This window comes from Vipera ursinii (assembly GCF_947247035.1).
Source record: "Vipera ursinii genome assembly, chromosome: 1".
Lineage (NCBI taxonomy): Eukaryota > Metazoa > Chordata > Lepidosauria > Squamata > Viperidae > Vipera > Vipera ursinii.
The window spans coordinates 32,203,586-32,221,285 of NC_139512.1; positions in this window are offsets into that span (position 1 = coordinate 32,203,586).

A 17,700-nucleotide genomic window follows, 5' to 3' on the forward strand; every position below is an offset into this window, starting at 1 on the left:
TTGTGCTTATGATTTAGCATTAAAAAGACAACAATACAGTTAATTCACAAATTGTGAACTACCTAAAATTACATATACTGTATTAGATGTTTTAACTGATGATAAAAGGAGGGAGAGGGAGAAAAGTGATTTTATAAAATGTATGGGTGAATCTGTGATTATGAGTGGTATACAAATGCAAAAGTAAAAACAGAAGATTAAAAATTGCATTACCAGCATGAGAAAGTCTGGGAAAAGTGAATGACTCAGCATCTATTCCAAAGAACAAAACACCATCTCATGGTTCACCACCTTGTCTAACTCAGGAGCTGAGGAACGAGGAGGGTTTAAGAGTTCATTTAATCAAAGTCAGGATAGATTCTGTAAAATTCTTGCATGGAAAACAATGTGTAAAGGTCACATTACTCCCTGTGGTGCTACATTCTGGACCTGTTTGAGCTTCTGAGTAGTCTTCAAGGGCAGACCCATGTATAGCATAGAGCAACAGTTCAAGCATAAGGTGATGAAAGCATGACTGTCTTAAGAGGTTCATAGTCTAGCTATAGGTGCAACTACTGCAACTAGATGAATTTGTACAACACTTTCTGGGAGACAGCTGCTATCAACCGCTTGAGAAGGACTTTTAAGTCTATAAAGATCCCTAAATTGCACACCCATTCTGAAGAGGGAAATATAGTCCTGTTCAAGTCCCCAAAGATGAAACCACTCCAAACTCATAAAGTCCAAATGTTCATTGCCACTCAGTCTTGTTAGGGTTGAGCCTAAGTGTGTTCTTCATCCAGGCACATGCAGAGTATGGGATAAGACATTGACAGCATCACTTGGATGGCATAAGGCCAAGATGTATAACAAGAATGTTGAGCCATGAGGTAACCGATGTGTCAGAAGCCTTGGGCTATGGCTGTCCCACCCTTCATCACCACTGACCAGATCCAATAGCAATAGCATTTAGGCTTATATACTGCAGCATAGTTCTTTTCAGCACTCTCTGGGCAGTTTACAATGTAGAAGCATTATTTGCATATTGCCCAACAGTCTGGGTTCTAATTTCACTGACCTCAGAAGGATGGAAGGCTGAATCAACCTTGAGCCCCATCAAGTTCTAACTCCAAGCTATGGGCAGAATTTGACTTCAATACTGCAGTTTAATCACTGCGCCACCAGGGCTCTAACCACAGAGAAAGGAGGAGAACCATCAAATAATTGGACGCCCCATCCTTTTGGACTACTCTTTTTGGTGGTCCAAAAGGATACGATGGTTGAAGGACTGAAGGCCAACAAGGACTGAGGAATAATCAGAACAGGTGCACTTCCAGCTACCTCAGCTTTGCCAAAAGTAATGAATAAATGCAGCCTATGCCATACTTGTACTCTTTCCAGATAAAAATGGTCTAAATCAGACATGTCAAAGACAAGGCCCGGGGGTCGGATCCGGCCCGTGAAGTGGTTTCATGTGGCCCACGAAGCCATCCTGGAAACAGTGAGGAAATGGCCCCCACTGCCTTGGCCCTGGCCCAGAGACTCTCCTTCTGCCAGAGACCCTCAGATCTATCCCACTTCTGCCCAGGCCCCCATAGGTACCCTTGATGTGAACAATGTAGAGCTGGTCATGCCCACCCAGTAGGCCATACACACTCTAGCCATGCCCACCCAGTAGGCCACACCCACCCAGGCCACACCCACCCAGACCCTTGAGGGCAACCACAATTATTATTATTATTATTAATTTTATTTGTATACCGCCCTTCTCCCGAAGGACTCAGGGCGGTGAACAGGGCAAACATATAAAAGTACAGGAATACAAAAACTAAAAAAGAATTAAACAAGATGCCCAAGTTAAAACAGTAGATTAAAATACATTTCAAATGGCAATAAAACCTAAACCTATCCCCCATCAGGCCAGGCCGGCTTGTTCGAACAAATAAGTCTTCAGATCGCGTCGGAAGGAGCGAAGGTCGGGTGCCATCCGGAGCTCAACCGGCAAATGATTCCATAAATCCAGGGTGCCCACAGAGAAGGACCTCCCCCTGGGGGCCACCAGACAACATTCTCTAACCGGTGGCACCCTGAGGAGGCCCTCTCTGTGGCAGTGCACTGGGCGGAGGGAAGTTGACGCTGACAGCAGGTGATCCCTAAGGTACTCCGGACCCATGCCATGTAGGGCCTTGAACACCATTACCAGTAACTTGAATCTCACTCAGAAGTCAACTGGGAGCCAATGCAGCTCACGGAGCAGAGGTGTAACATGGGAGTATCGGGAAACTCCCAACACAACTCTCGTGGCTGCATTTTGTACCAGCTGGAGCCTCTGAGTTGTCCTCAAGGGCAGCCCCATGTAGAGAGCATTGCAGTAGTCTAAACGAGATGTCACGAGCACATGAGTGACCGAGCGCATGAGTGACCATACGCAGGGCATCCCGGTCTAAATAGGGCCGCAACTGGCGCACCAGGCGAACCTGGGCGAAGGACCCCCTAGTCACAGCTATTATGTGGTCTTCCAAAGAAAGCTGTGAATCTGATGTGGCCCTCAATGAAATTGAGTTTGACACCCCTGGTCTAAATAATCTATATCTTCCTAGGCCCTCTGCAGTTATAACCTGTCCACTTCAGGGGAAAAAAAGTTGGAAAGCAGATAAAAGTTGCTTAGGACAGTTTGACCTAATGAAGGCTTCTTGAGGAGGGGCATATTACTATCTCTGTCAAACTGAGAGGAATTACTCACTCCCTCAAATGAACAGAAACTACTACTATATCACTCTCAAGTGACTTTTGGGATGGACATGACCTAATATACTGGTGGCTGAATTCATCAACTCAAGTAACTGTACACTTCCTCAGGAATCACAGGAGTAAATTCCTCCCAGATAACCAACCAAATCCATCCTTCTGCCTTTCCACAAGACTTCCCCATTCAGAATCTAGCTCTGAACAAATTTAAGGAAATACATCCTCAGATGTATAAAATACCTCTAAGAGCAACCCACTAAAAATCCTGTCACAGTAAAAAAAAAACAACAGACCACCAGGTTATTATCTGCAGAAACAATAAGGGTGGAATAATAGATAGAAATCAAGTCTTTTCCTGATATTTTATTTTACATACATTCATACTAAGTGTGCATGTGTGTCTAAGTAACCACTGGACTGGGAATACTGTACTCCTAATTAAAATGTCTATGTGGAGGAATCCAAATAAATTCAATATCTATTTATTTAATTCACAGACTCCCAGGCTGCTTTTTAAAGCAGTAGAATATTTTTAGAAAACAAGATTAATAATATTTACAGCCATGACAATAATAACAGAAGAGTCCCAAAGAGGGTTTTTCAAGAGGCAACTGGACTTTCTAGTTTTTCTTTGAAGACATTTTGCTTCTCATCTAAGAGCTTCTTCATGACCTGGATGACTGAGAATCTCCATAAACAATAATAGAAGAGCAACATACAGGTTAGCAACTTCCTATTCAGTGACCATTCAAACTGAATGAGTGGTAGTTAAAACCGATTCTTGGATTTCTATCCATCACAGTATCACTGAAATTATGTACTCTCTATCTGTGACCATCTCCATCTCCATCTGTGACCTTGATTGTCAGTTTCCAACAAGCAATGTCAGAGAGGAAGCCTGCAGGCAACCACATGACATCACACTTAAAACCCACAGTGATTCACTTAGCAATAGCAACTGGGAGTGACAGCATTGTGATGTCATGTTTTACAACCACATCACTTAGTGACAGCAATTCCAGCATTCCTGATTGTTGTTGTTAAATAAGATACACCTATGTAACAGTTCATATATTCCATGTAAAGAGTTAAGAAACACAAACAAGTCTGTGTGCAAATTTGTATGCAAAGAGGATGTATCTGTGGAGTGGGGATTAAAATGATCACTACACATGTGTGACTAAAAACCCACCTATTTTGTACAGTATGTGTTGAATAAAAAGAGGAGGGGCTTTGATTGGGTGGGAGTGTCCACCAACTTGACTTTCTTAATTACCGTATTTTTCGGACCATAAGACACACCTGACCATAAGACGCACCCTGTTTTTAGAGCAGGAAAACAAGAAAAAAAATATTCTGAACCAAATAGTACCGGTATACTAGGAAGGAAGGAGGGGAGAGAGAGAGAGAAGGAAGGAAGGAAGGAGGGAGGGTGGGAGGAAGGAAGAAAGAGAAAGATAGAGAGAAAGAAAGAAAGAAAGAAAGAAAGAAAGAAAGAAAGAAAGAAAGAAAGAAAGAAAGAAAGGAGAGAGAGAGAGAAAGAAGGAAGGAAGGAAGAAAGAAAGAAGGAAGGAAGAAAGAAAGAAAGGAGGGAGGGAGGAAGAGAGAGAGAGAGAGAGAGAAAGAAAGAAAGAAAGAAAGAAAGAAAGAAAGAAAGAAAGAAAGAAAGAAAGAAAGAAAGAAAGAAAGAAAGGAAGGAAGGAAGGAAGGAAGGAAGGAAGGAAGGAAGGAAGGAAGGAAGGAAGGAAGGTGAAAGGTACCGGTAGTTTCTTTTCCCTGAATAGGTTTTCTAAGAGCAATTTCAAACAATTAGCAGTATTATCTTGCAAATGGGAAATCACTGCCAATAAACTTTGCAGAGAAACCTGCAGGGACAACTCCTCACGGCTTTGCTGGGGCAAGTCGCCTATGAGGTTTAGTTTAGCAAAAACTATTTCTTTAGCAGCGAGGTAAAAGAAAGAAAATGTGCGCGCGCAGGGAGGGGGAGGCAGTCAGAAGGCATGGCAGGCACGTCCGTATTTCCTCCCCTGCCGACCAATCACAGGGGCGGGGTGGAGAATTCCACGTCTTCATTCAATCACGTCTTTCCAATGGAGCTGATGGACTGTGTTGACTGAACGGGAGAGAAGTGTTTTCGCTTACCTTCGGACCATAAGACGCACCTCGTTTTTCCACCCACTTTTGGGAGGGGAAAAGTGCGTCTTATGGTCCGAAAAATACGGTAGTCCCCTTCTTCCATGAAGGCTCCAGTGTGCAAGCATAGTCATATTTAGAGCCTGAAAGATTTAATGAAGTTGTTCAGTAGGCAAGTTGTTTCCCCTAATGGCAATTAAGAATGAAAAGTGGGATGCTGGAATCAACATCCTGCAACAACATAGCAATAGCAACAGCAATACCCCTTAGACTTATATACCACTTTATAGTGCTTTACAGCATCCTCTAAGTGGTCTACAGATTCAGCATATTGCCCAATCTAAGTCCTCATTTTTATTGAGAATGATGGAAGGCTGAATCAACCGTGAACATTGAGCCAGTGAGGATTGAACTCCTGGCAGTGAGCTGAATTAGACTGTAATACTGCATGCTAACCACTGTGCCACCACGGCTCAGTTTGTTAGCTCAATTGTTCAGTTGTTAATCATCCCAGTGCAAGAATACTGGTTAATTATCAACTCACCAATCTTTCTAATTCCTAATGAGCTACAAACTTCATGTCCCTTTGGGGATACTGATATCATCCTTTTATTTCTAATTGGCCTAGCATTTGCTCCATTTTGGATGACTCCTAATTCTGCTGTTCAAGGGAATGATAAAATGTTATTATAATGCAACAATCATTAAAGAAATCAGTTTTAATATATCCATAATTTGGAATGATACTATTCTCCCAGAGTTAAAGTGTCTGCTTGTATATCTTCTGATAACTCCTCTGTCTCATTTTGTGTTCAGCATACAGAGGATACATCAGTTCCCTACATGACTTCTGAGACACATCTGATTCAGGAGGCAACTGTTCCAACATTCAGTAATTAGCCAATTAGGTAAAGGGTAATTGGAATGTGTAAAAATATTGCACATTTGTGGTTTGTAAAAAATAAGTAAACAGCAGACAAAATTCACTTGGGATTTTAACAGTTGTTCAGAGCTAACAAAATGCAACATGGAATGCATCTGGCTGCTAATGGGGACTCTATGACTGCAGTCTGAAATGTGAAGCTTTATTATTTCAAATACTAAAAAAAACCAAATAAATTCCTTCTACTTTGAAATGTTTTGGTTCTTGACTTCCAGGGGTACAAGCAGATTCATATAAATAGAATTTCCATGTCTGCCAACTTCCATGTCCTAGAGAAATATATGTAGGTAAAAGATCAAAGAGCTGTACAAACATTCAACATAAAACTGACAGCCTGCAAAGTAGCTTCCTTCAGAGTTTCATAGTGATGTGACTTATGAAACTCAGGGGAGATTGCAGAAAGACAGACAGACAGATTTCAGGACAAAACTTTGCCCTAGGATGGCTGTTTTCTCTTCTACACAGCAGATTTGGGAATATTGGCATAGCCATATAATTCTCTTTTGCCAGGCACTTGTTTATTATTATCTTTGGTCACACAGTCAGCCAGATGTTTAGACTGGATTTGGCATTTTTATGCAGCTATCGAGTCCTTCCCAGGGACCTGGAATAGGCAGTGTTGTTTGATAGTGTTAACGGTATTGTCATAGGATGTAAGCTGTTCCACTTAAAGCTGCCTTTTGCAATTGACTGGAGGCAATTTTGATAATGCTGATGGTTTTTAAGTGGTGCTCCAAATGTTTTGGAATTGCACCCAAGTGCTTATTACTGCTGGTACTATCTTTTTCTTTTCCACAGTTGTTCTGCTTTTATTTGCAACAGTTTTTATTTTGTGATTTTTCCAGTTCCTTCTCTTCTATTCTGTTGTGTCCAGGTATTGCAATGTCAACTATCCACATATTTTTTTGTCTATTTGTCTTGTCAACAGTCATTAAGTCTCAGTGGTAGGTGGTAGGTGCTTGTCTATTTGGCTTCTAAACTCACAGAGTTTCTTTTCTTTTTCTATTACTTTACCTATTTTGTGGTCCCACCAGTTCTTGCTTGCAGGCAAAATATATTTCTTGCAGATATTCCAATGCATCATTGTTGCTATTTTGTCATATGATTGTTAGCTGCTACAAGATCACATAGACCGACTCCACTGTTTCTTCAGCTTCTTTGTAGAAAAAGCATTTGCTGTCTATTGCTGTCTTCTCAATTCTGGCTTTGTATGCATTTGTTCTTAAGGCTTGGTCTTACACATCAGAATTAGCTCCTCTGTCTCTTTCTTCACCATTCCTGCTCTTGGTCATAGCCAGACCCTCCTGTTATCTGCTTTGTTGTTTTGTGAGTTTACTGTCAATGTAATATTTCACCTTGCCTTTTTTTTCTATTCTTCATTTGGTCTTTCTTGTAGACCAGTTTAGTCTCTTCAGTATTCAGTAAGCCTTCATCGTGTACTGGCTTCAGTGCATTTTCTTCACTTTCCTTTAGATGTCCTGGCATGTCCTGAGACCACACCTGGAATACTGCAACCAATTTTGGTCACCATACTAGAAAAAAGATGTTGAGACCTTGGAAAAAGTCCACACAAGAGCAACTGAGATGATCAAAGGCCTAGAGACTAGAACGGCTGCAAGCCTTGGATTTGGCTAGTCTAAAGAAAAGAAGTAATAGGGGTGACATGATAGCATTATTCCAGTATTTGAGGGGCTGCCACAAAGAAGAGGGGGTCAAATTTATTCTCCAAAGAAACAATGGTTGGAAACTGATCAAAGAGACAAGCAACCTGGAATTAAGGAGAAAGTTCCTAACACTGAGGACAATTAACCAGTGGAACAGCTTGCCTTCAGAAATTGTGGGTGCTCCATCACTGGAGATTTTTAAGAAGAGACTAGACAATCACTTCTCTGAGATGCTTGAACAGGGGGCTGTACTAGAAGACCTCCCAGGCCCCTTCCAGCTCTGTTCTGCTCTGCTCTACTCTACTCTACTCTACTCTACTCTACTCTACTCTACTCTACTCTACTCTACTCTACTCTACTCTACTCTGCTCTACTCTATTCTATTCTTCCAATGCCATTTTTTTTCTTCAACTGTTTGGTCTACTTACAACGTTGGAATTGCCCAGGTGTTAACTGTCTGGATGCCATTTGCTACACTGAGTTTGGACTTTAAAATTGTCTTCACTCTCATGACGTTTTATGTCTAACCTTCTTCTTGACTCCAGTATGCTTGATGGTGTCTGCATAAAGGATATTCAGGAATTTGTAGTGATCTTCTTCCTCCAAACCTCCAGATGTTATTTCCTTAAGGGATCTTGGTTCCTTCAGCTTTCACCATTTTTCTGCTGTTGATGATAAGGGTGGCACATTTGTGCCCTCCAAACTCCATTGCAATATCTTGACGGTGTATTTGGACAGTTTTCAGATGGTGTTTTTTCCATCAGCTTTAGATTGTCGATGTAAAGGAGGTGGCAGATGTTTTTGGTGTCTGATAACCATCAACTGACTTGTTCAGTATTGTTGACGAAAGAAGGAGTGCAATGAGAGTAATAATGATAGCTGGTCTCGGTGAAATATTTCTCCCTGAATAAATTTTAGTTTATTTATGAATTATATATTATAAGATCCAAATATACAAAAGAATATAGTAGGAAAGGTAGGGGAGGGGAAAGGGAAGGGGAAAGGGGGGAAAGAGGGGGAGAAAGAAAAGGCTTGACTTCTGACTACCTTTGGTGCAGTAGAATAATGTAATAACATCAAACCTCATCTTTTTACTTTTACATAATAGTATAAAATATTCCTCTCTGAATGTTCACCTCTCCCAGGCTATCACAACTGATCAGCAACTCTGTTTTTCATTGTGCTGTTGATCTTTGCACAAAGCTTCTGATGTTTCTCCTGATTCCTGTTATTTTTAGGCACTTGATTATCCAGTCGTGTGGCAGGGAGTTGACTGCCTTTTTGTAGTCAATCCAAGCTACATTCAGATTGGGCTTCCTTTACTTAGAGTTTTCTAAAATCACCTTGTCAATTAGGAGCATATCTTTTGTGAATCAACTGTTCGGGTGGTGGTACCTTTTAATACTTGTGTTGTTTCTTTGTAATCAGCTTTAATGCAGGAGTCCTAGTGGACAATCGGAGTCCTAGTAGACAATCACTTCAATATGAGCCAGCAGTGTGCTGCAGCTGCCAAAAAAGCCAACACACTGCTAGGCTGCATTAACAGAGGGATAGAATCAAGATCACATGAAGTACTAATATCACTTTACAATGCCTTGGTAAGGCCACACCTGGAATACTGCATCCAGTTTTGGTCACCACGATGTAAAAAAAGATGTCGAGACTCTAGAAAGAGTACAGAGAAGAGCAACAAAGATGATTGGGAGACTGGAGGCTAAAATATATAGGGAACGGTTGCTGGAATTGGGTATGTGTATGTTCTGAACCAGCCCTCTTCTAACAAACCCCTTATCAGAAAGAAGAGACTGGAGAGCGTCCAAGGCTAAAAGGCTTCTGCCAAGATTTAATTACGCAGTTAACAAAAACACTAGAGCTTGTCTTCTCAAGCGGAAAAGTTGCTTTCAGCAACCAGCCCCTCCCCAAACACTCCTTTTATAGAGAGCTCAGGGCGTGGTCTCCCTGTGCCTCCTCCCGAGGAGTCCCATAGCCTTTCTTTGTTTGTTCCTGCTCGACTGCCTCCTGCGTCGGGCGTCCTTGAACAGGGCCAGCTGTGGGTCATCATCCTCCGCACTCTCGGGCTCACGCAGCTGAGAAGAGGTCCCCGGCTGAGGACTCTGCAAAGCCTCCAAACCATCATCAGCCGGTTCGTCTCCCTCCTCCCCCTCATCTGAGTCCTCCGATACGTCGGAGCCGGCTGTCGGACCCACAGGCTGGCCCTGAGTCACAACAGTGTAGTTTAATGAAGAGAAGGGTGAGGGGTGACATGATAGCAGTGTTCCAATATCTCAGGGGCTGCCACAAAGAAGAGGGAGTCAAGCTATTCTCCAAAGCACCTGAAAGCAGGACAAGAAGCAATGGATGGAAACTAGTCAAGGAGAGAAGCAACCTAGAACTAAGGAGAAACTTCCTGACAGTTAGAACAACTAACCAGTGGAACAACCTGCCTCCAGAATTGGTGAATGCTCCAACACTGGAAGTTTTTAAGAAGAGACTGGCCAGCCATTTGTCTGAAATGGTATAGGTTTCCTGCCTTAGCAGGGGGTTGGACTAGATGACTTCCAAGGTCCCTTCCTCCTCCTCCTCCTCCTCCTCCTCCTCCTCCTCCTCCTCCTCCTCCTCCTCCTCCTCCTCCTCCTCCTCCTTCTTCTTCTTCTTCTTCTTCTTCTTCTTCTTCTTCTTCTTCTTCTTCTTCTTCTACTTCTTCTTCTTCTTCTTCTTCTTCTTCTTCTTCTTATTATTATTATTATTATTATTATTATTATTATTATTATTATTATTATTATTATTATTATTAAATTCAATGAAGGGTTTTGTTGTTTTTCTGCTATTATAGATGTTCAGGTATTTTTTGTTTCAATTTCTCTCGACTTTTAATCAGAGGGCTTTCTGAGAAAGAAGGCAGAGGAAAGGCTGCCTGGTTTGGGAATAAAAATGATTCAATAGCTATGCTGGCCTCCCTCTGGCTTCTGTCTATAGTCTGAGCTACTTCTGGAAATGCTTCAGTTTGTTTGTCCTGTGTAGACCTTTGCAGTTCTTCCAATTCTACTTTTGTGAAAACTTTACTTTGCATTGCAAATCAATGTTGAGAGGTTCCAAGGAACCTGTCTACCCAGTGGTTACTTCATCTTTGCAGCAGTCTTTAGCTCCGCTTTTGTGTAGACTGTCTTCAATTCACCACACTTTACATGGACGTATACCTTGAAAAGTCTCTGAAAATTTGTCTGGTTCTGCTGAAGAAAAACTACTCATCACTCACATTTATTTTGAATATTACTCTGCGTGAAACTTTAGCAGCAATTCTGTCTTTACATTTGTAATACATTTCGACCTTTTTAGGCTCTTCTTTTGCTCATGTCTTTCATCTCCCATATTGTCTTAGCCAGCCCCACCGATTCACAACTAAGACGAAGCATAAGAGAGAGAAAAAGATCAGTTTAGGAAGTTATTAATGATTCATCAGTGTACTGTTTCCTGTAGAGATGTGAATGCTGATCCCTCTTGTTTAGAGACTTGATTTTTTTTTCAATGTTTTAGTCTTTGACATTATTACGTAAAGAAAACAATGTTGCACCATAGTCAGTATATTTTCTACCTACTCACTCCCAACTTACTGACTAATAACATTTTATACAAAGCAACTGTTGTGTTGGACCCAGAATCAGAGGCGACACAGGTTCAGAAGCTAAGTTGTTTTATTGAGGAACATGGCCGAACTGGGAAACAAAGGATTTGAGCCCTCACTTATACCTGGTCAGGTAACTGCCTGGCCAATGGGTATAATCCAAGCATCCTGCTGGCTGGTCAGCCAATCCCTTTAAATCCTGCTCTCCGGCTGAATGCTGTCCCCTTGTTCTGGCTTCCCGCCGAACGCTGTTCCTGCTTGGAGCTGTCCAGCTCCCCACCACCTTAATTCACTGACCCTCACGTGTATGCAAAACCCGCATACACTACACCAACTTTAAACAAAAAGAAATAATTTGCAGCTGATCAGCAACTGTACGTTCTACAGATTTATCAAGCTTGTATTTTTCAAAGCTTGTAATATAATCAAATGGTTTTTGCAAATGGGAAATTTGTCCTTTGGGTGCAACAGCAAACAACCAAATATTGATATTCTTATTAAGCATGCAAAACATGACACTAATTCTAAAAATCCAAGTCAAATTCTAAATGACGCAAGTGCGAATCAAATATCTTTTAAATAGCATGGGATTCTCCAGGTCAAATTTGAGGTTCACATAGAAAAAGCCCTCTTCCCTTTATCTTCTATAGACATGGGGTAGTGAGTGACAAACTACACATGCTAAAATAGATAATGGGCAGTTGACTTGACATCAGTGGAAACAAAGATGCAAGGTATGCAGAATGGGAAAAATGTATTTAAAGAAATGACTAGACGCTCTTTATTCTGATGTACTGCAGGTGGGATACATCAGTTAAAGATGCAATATAATGAAAACAGAAACATCATAACATATCATTTTCCATTCAACAATGAGATGCAACACAATTTTGCAGATATAAAGCAGATGGAGATAAATGCCTGGTTAATAAATGGGTTTGGAGCTGCATTGGAAAGATTGTGATATTAACATCAGTTTAATTTTTTTAGGGATGATATTCCAGAATTGGGGAACTATTATTTAAAAATACTTTTACTATTGGAAAAGTAAAACTCACTTTATCAGCAAACACTGGTTTTATAAAGGTAAAGGTAAAGGTTCCCCCGCACATGTGTGCTAGTCGTTTACGATTCTAGGGGCCGGTGCTTATCTCCATTTCAAAGCCAAAGAGCCAGTGCTTGTCCGAGGACATCTCTGTGGTCATGTGGCCGGCATGACTAGATGCCAAAGGCGCACGGAACACTGTTACCTTCCCACCGTAGTGGTCCCTATTTTTCTACTTGCATTTTCATGTGCTTTCAAACTGCTAGGTTGGCAGAAGCTGGGACGAGTAACAGGCGCTCACTCTGCTACGCGGCACTCGGGATTTGACCCGCCAAACTGCCGACCTTCTGATCGACAAGCTCAGTGTCCTAACCCACTGAGCCATTATACGTTCTGTTAAAATATCAAGGTTGTAGTAAAGCTTCAGTTGGCAAAGTAACCCATTATGCTTAGCCAGAGATGGACAATATTTTGAGATATATATCATTAGATTTAAGATTTTTACAGGATTGAGGACTAACAAGTGGCTGAGATCAGATCATGGGGGCAGATAGATTGGAGAGGAGATGGGGGGGGCTCTTCAATTTTTAACAGCGATGTGTCTATATTAGGCCTCCAATTTTCATCTGTTTCATATGTAAGTGGAAGTTAATTCTCTGCAATCATTATTAATATGTATTTATGATTGTGAATAAGGGATTTATCTATCAAGCCTTGTTTACAGATCAGACCAGATGATTTCACACAACATGCTGAACCAAAATCAAACAAATCACCTTTGAGTTAAGTCAAGGTATGAGGCACTGAATAATTTCATCATATATTTTAATTTCTCTTGTTGTTGTTAGATCAGGAAAAGCTCATTCAGGAGAAAGCCTGGTATCAAATTTGATTTGTCTCAAAGAAATAGAGTATTTGTCTCTTTAACAAAAAGAGAGAAAGTGAGAGAGATAAAAATAAAACAAAACATTCCCATGTCTTCCCAAATAAAGGAAGAGATAGCCATTCATATTTTACTTAGCTATCCGTCATTAACTAAATTAGAATGGAACAAAGGGAAGTATAAATGATGAATATTCAAGAAGAGATGCAAATTAATAGATATGGCTATTGCTTTTTCAATCAGACCTATTTCTTGGCTGATGAATAGAAATGCCAGCTCAGAACACCGAGGGTCCCTTGAGAAGTTCACAGCAGAGACCTACTGGAAGAGCAACAGCAGCAGCAGCTGTGCTTCATTCTTCAGCGACACAGAGTCCAACAGTACCTTTTGACTGACAGTATTGAAGGTAAAAGGGACGCAGTGGCTCAGTGGGTTAGGATGCTGAGCTTGTCGATCAGAAGGTCGGCAGTTTGGCGGGTCAAATCCCGAGTGCCGCGTAGCAGAGTGAGCGCCTGTTACTCGTCCCAGCTTCTGCCAACCTAGCAGTTCGAAAGCACGTAAAAATGCAAGTAGAAAAATAGGGACCACTACAGTGGGAAGGTAACAGCGTTCCGTGTGCCTTTGGCGTCTAGTCATGCCAGCCACATGACCACGGAGACGTCCTCAGACAAGCGCTGGCTCTTCGGCTTTGAAACGGAGATGAGCACCGGCCCCTAGAGTTGGAAACGACTAGCATGCATGTGCGGGAACTATTGAAGGTAATCCATTGATCAAGAAGTCTTGGTGTGAAGCTTTGAATGCATCTAATTGTCACAGCAAAAAATAAAGACGTTCCATTGGGAATTGTGAAGCTCAGGGCAGGAAGTTGAGTAATGACCAGGTGCCTGTGAAACACCACTTTCCAATTTTGAAAATTCAGAACCTAAACCAAGAACATTTGCCATGGGGATGCAGTAAGAATGAACATAAGCCTCTTTTTTTTTAAGTCCATTTATGTTTTCACTTGCCAGTGTTCCACCCAGACCAACAGATGCTAACTGTTTCTAGTCAACTATGTAGCTGCCATATCATTTTCATTTTTTCTAAGTCCAGGAAAAGAAGTCACAAGCACAACCACTAACCATCATAATTTATCTAACTTCAGTCGTTCTTTCACTGAAGTGAACACCAGACAGCAAACCAAACTACTCTTACACAGAGGAAATATCTCCTTTGTCTAACAGGTGATATAGCTCTGCTAATCATGCAATATTCTGTTATGAATCAGATCTTTGAGATGACTGGAACAAGTATATTTGCACAGATTTTATACAAGGGTTGAGAAGTGCAGTTATGCTAGATCAGCACTGGGTTTATTATACCAGAGCAATATATTTAAATTGATTATAATAGTAATTCTTTCTCCCTGAGAACTAAGGGAATATGGGAACTAAGGATCTCTAAGAGATAATTTCTACTTGTAATTAGCTTTTGATTTTGATTTCAATCTATGCAAGTAGGTAGGAAGGAGATTAGAGATAGCTAGATGATAGGTAAATGATAGGTAGATGATAGCAAGATAAGATAAGATAAGATAAGATAAGATAAGATAAGATAAGATAAGATAAGATAAGATAAGATAAGATAAGATAAGATAAGATAAGATAAGATAAGATAAGATAAGATAAGATAAGATAAGATAAGATAAACTTTACTGTTATTTTTTTACTGTGGGCACAACGGCACCCATCAAAAATGAAATTTAGTTGCTATCTATCTATCTATCTATCTATCTATCTATCTATCTATCTATCTATCTATCTATCTATCTAACTATCTAACTATCTGTCTGTCTGTCTGTCTGTCTGTCTGTCTATCTATCTATTTATCTATCTATCTAGACAGACAGACAGACAGACAGATAGATGACAGAGAGAGATGCTCTATATTGATAGCTGGAAGGCCAATATTTGAATGCATGAATGCATGTGTGTATATAATTTTTCATAACTCTCCATATTATTCTTTTTGAGAAGACATACAAATTATATTAATGAAAAATAAACCTATGTTATCCTTTGATTTTTAAGTGTAAGCAGCTTGACTAAAATATGACAGCAGTAATTTGACAACAACATGATTTGCGGTTGATGATGTTATTTCTTTGAGCATGGGATTCTAGTGTTTAATAAAATTGTCATCTAAATTTAGCAGGAATCTACTTAATGGTGATTTGGGGGCAATAGCAATAGCAGGAAATCAAATACAATCGGGGCATTTGATTATGTTCATACTTGTTCACTGCAGCATTTAATTTTTCCTTTACTGTTCTCCCCCTACCACGCTATTTCCTGATAAAAGAATTGGAAGGAGAGAGGGATAAACTGGAGTAAAAAAGAAAAGACAAAGCTACTCTATTCCTATTTAGGATGAAGTTCAAGGTAAGGTCAAATTCTTATATATTCTGGAGAACTTGTAAAGTTTTTGATGTTTGGAGAAGAGTAAATTCAGATCCTATCTTCAAAAAGGAGAGAAAAGAAGGATCAAGGAAACTAAATTGTCTGATACTCTTAATGGCTTCTCCAGCTTTAGGATTCCATGAAGAGGAATACTAGGAGGAAAAAAAAACCTAATAAGATCATGGGAAAAACAGAGCATCTTCTGACCTCTGAAGGACATTCTTCAACTGAGCCACTGGCCTAACATAAATTTAGAAATTTATTTGATTAATATGAGTTATACAGTATAATAACAATAACAATAATAATAAAGTTTGAAGGTACCTTAGAGGTCATCTAGTCCAACCCCCTACTCAGGCAGGAAACCCTATACCATTTCAGACAAATGACTGTCCAATCTCTGTCCAGTGTTGGAGCATTCACAACTTCTGGAGGCAGGTTGTTCCACTGATTAATTGTTCTGACTATCAGGAAATTTCTCCTTAGTTCTAGGTTGCTTCTCTCTGGTTAGTTTCCATCTGTTGCTTCTTGTCCTGCCTTCAGGTGCTTTGGAGAATAGCTTGACTCCTTCTTCTTTGCGGCAACCCCTGAGATATTGGAACACTGCTATCATGTCCCCCCTCACCCTTCTCTTCATTAAAGTAGTCATACCGAATTCCAGCAACCGTTCCTTATATGTTTTAGCCTCCAGTCCCCTAATCATCTTTGTTGCTCTTCTCTGTACTCTTTCTAGAGTCTCAACATCTTTTTTACATCGTGGTGACCAAAACTGGATGCAGTTTTCAGGTGTGGCCTTACTAAGACATTGTAAAGTGGTATTAATGCTTCACATGATCTTGATTCTATCCCTCTGTTAATGCAGCCTAGCACTGTGTTGGCTTTTTGGGCAGCTGCAGCACACAGATTGTCCACTAGTACTCCGAGATCCCTCTCACAGTTGCTACTACTGAGCCAGGTACCACCTCTACTATACCTATGCTGGTTTTTCTTGCCTAAATGTAGAACCTTACTTTTTTCACTATTGAATTTCATTTTGTTAGGTAGCATCCAATAGTTTCACCTTCTTTTTTTCCCTTTTTTTTCCTATTGGTTTTGTAGTTTTATATTTATTTCTTTTTTAAGGATTATTGTTGTGTGTGTGTGTGTTGTAATTTTTCAATTCCTTTCTTTAAATTTTTTTAAGAAATAAATAATAATTTGAAAAATGTTGCCATTGGCTCTGATAAATGGATACATTAAGCAGAAACAATCCTTTGCAATGATAGTTTTAAATTTTGAACAAACGACTCATTAAAAAGCAAGTTAAAAATGAAGCAAGCTAGAACTAACTTTTTAATGAACAGAAAATTGTGATAACTAAAGTGTTGGTTATTTTAAAATTATAAAATCATCAAAGAAAAGAAAAGAAAATGTGACTTTTATCCTCCCCTTCTATTTCATCCCCTCATGCACATATGCAGAGTTAATAAAGTTACCTGAATATTGAATGCTGCCTGCAGGGTGTTCGCTTGAGTCATTACTACTCATTCTTAGTAATTTTCTTCAGCCTCAAGGTAGCAGTTTAACACTGTGACCCCCCTCCCATTTCTCTCCAATGAAGCTTTTACACTTCTATATGCTTTTCAGAATAAGCCCAGCTCTGTGATTGTGCCAGTATAAAAATAGACTTGTAAATTTGGCACTGAAAATCCCACGTGTTGTAATATGGATACACTGCAGGACAGACAGGTGGTTTGTTCATACTTCCAGAAATGTTAAGAATAAACTCATCCATATAATGGTTGCACATATAATGAGTTGGCAGTTGATGCTTATTAATGCTTAAGTCATTTGTTCTGTTTCAGTTTAACATGACTGACAATATTGTTTTATGACATGTGAAATAAAGGTTCCTTCCACATCTCGAGTGCCCCAGGCTGATTTCCCCATAAGTTAATGAGAAACCTTTCAAACCTTAACAATTGAGTTTATAAGGATCTATTTAGAATGTTGGTATTGGGAATTTGATGTGCACAGGCTCTTTCTAACCACATGTCAATGGTTGCATGGTAAATTATCTATATATTATTCCACCCTGAATAATAAGAATTGGAAGTTCCATTATGGCTGGCATAATGGGATCAGACATAAGACTAGAGAAAAGAAAATTAAATCTGTTTCAGTCCCAATCCATTCAGGTTTAACAATGAAATTTAGAAGTTAGTAGTATTAAAATATTGAAAATATAGCTTTCAAATTTGGGCAA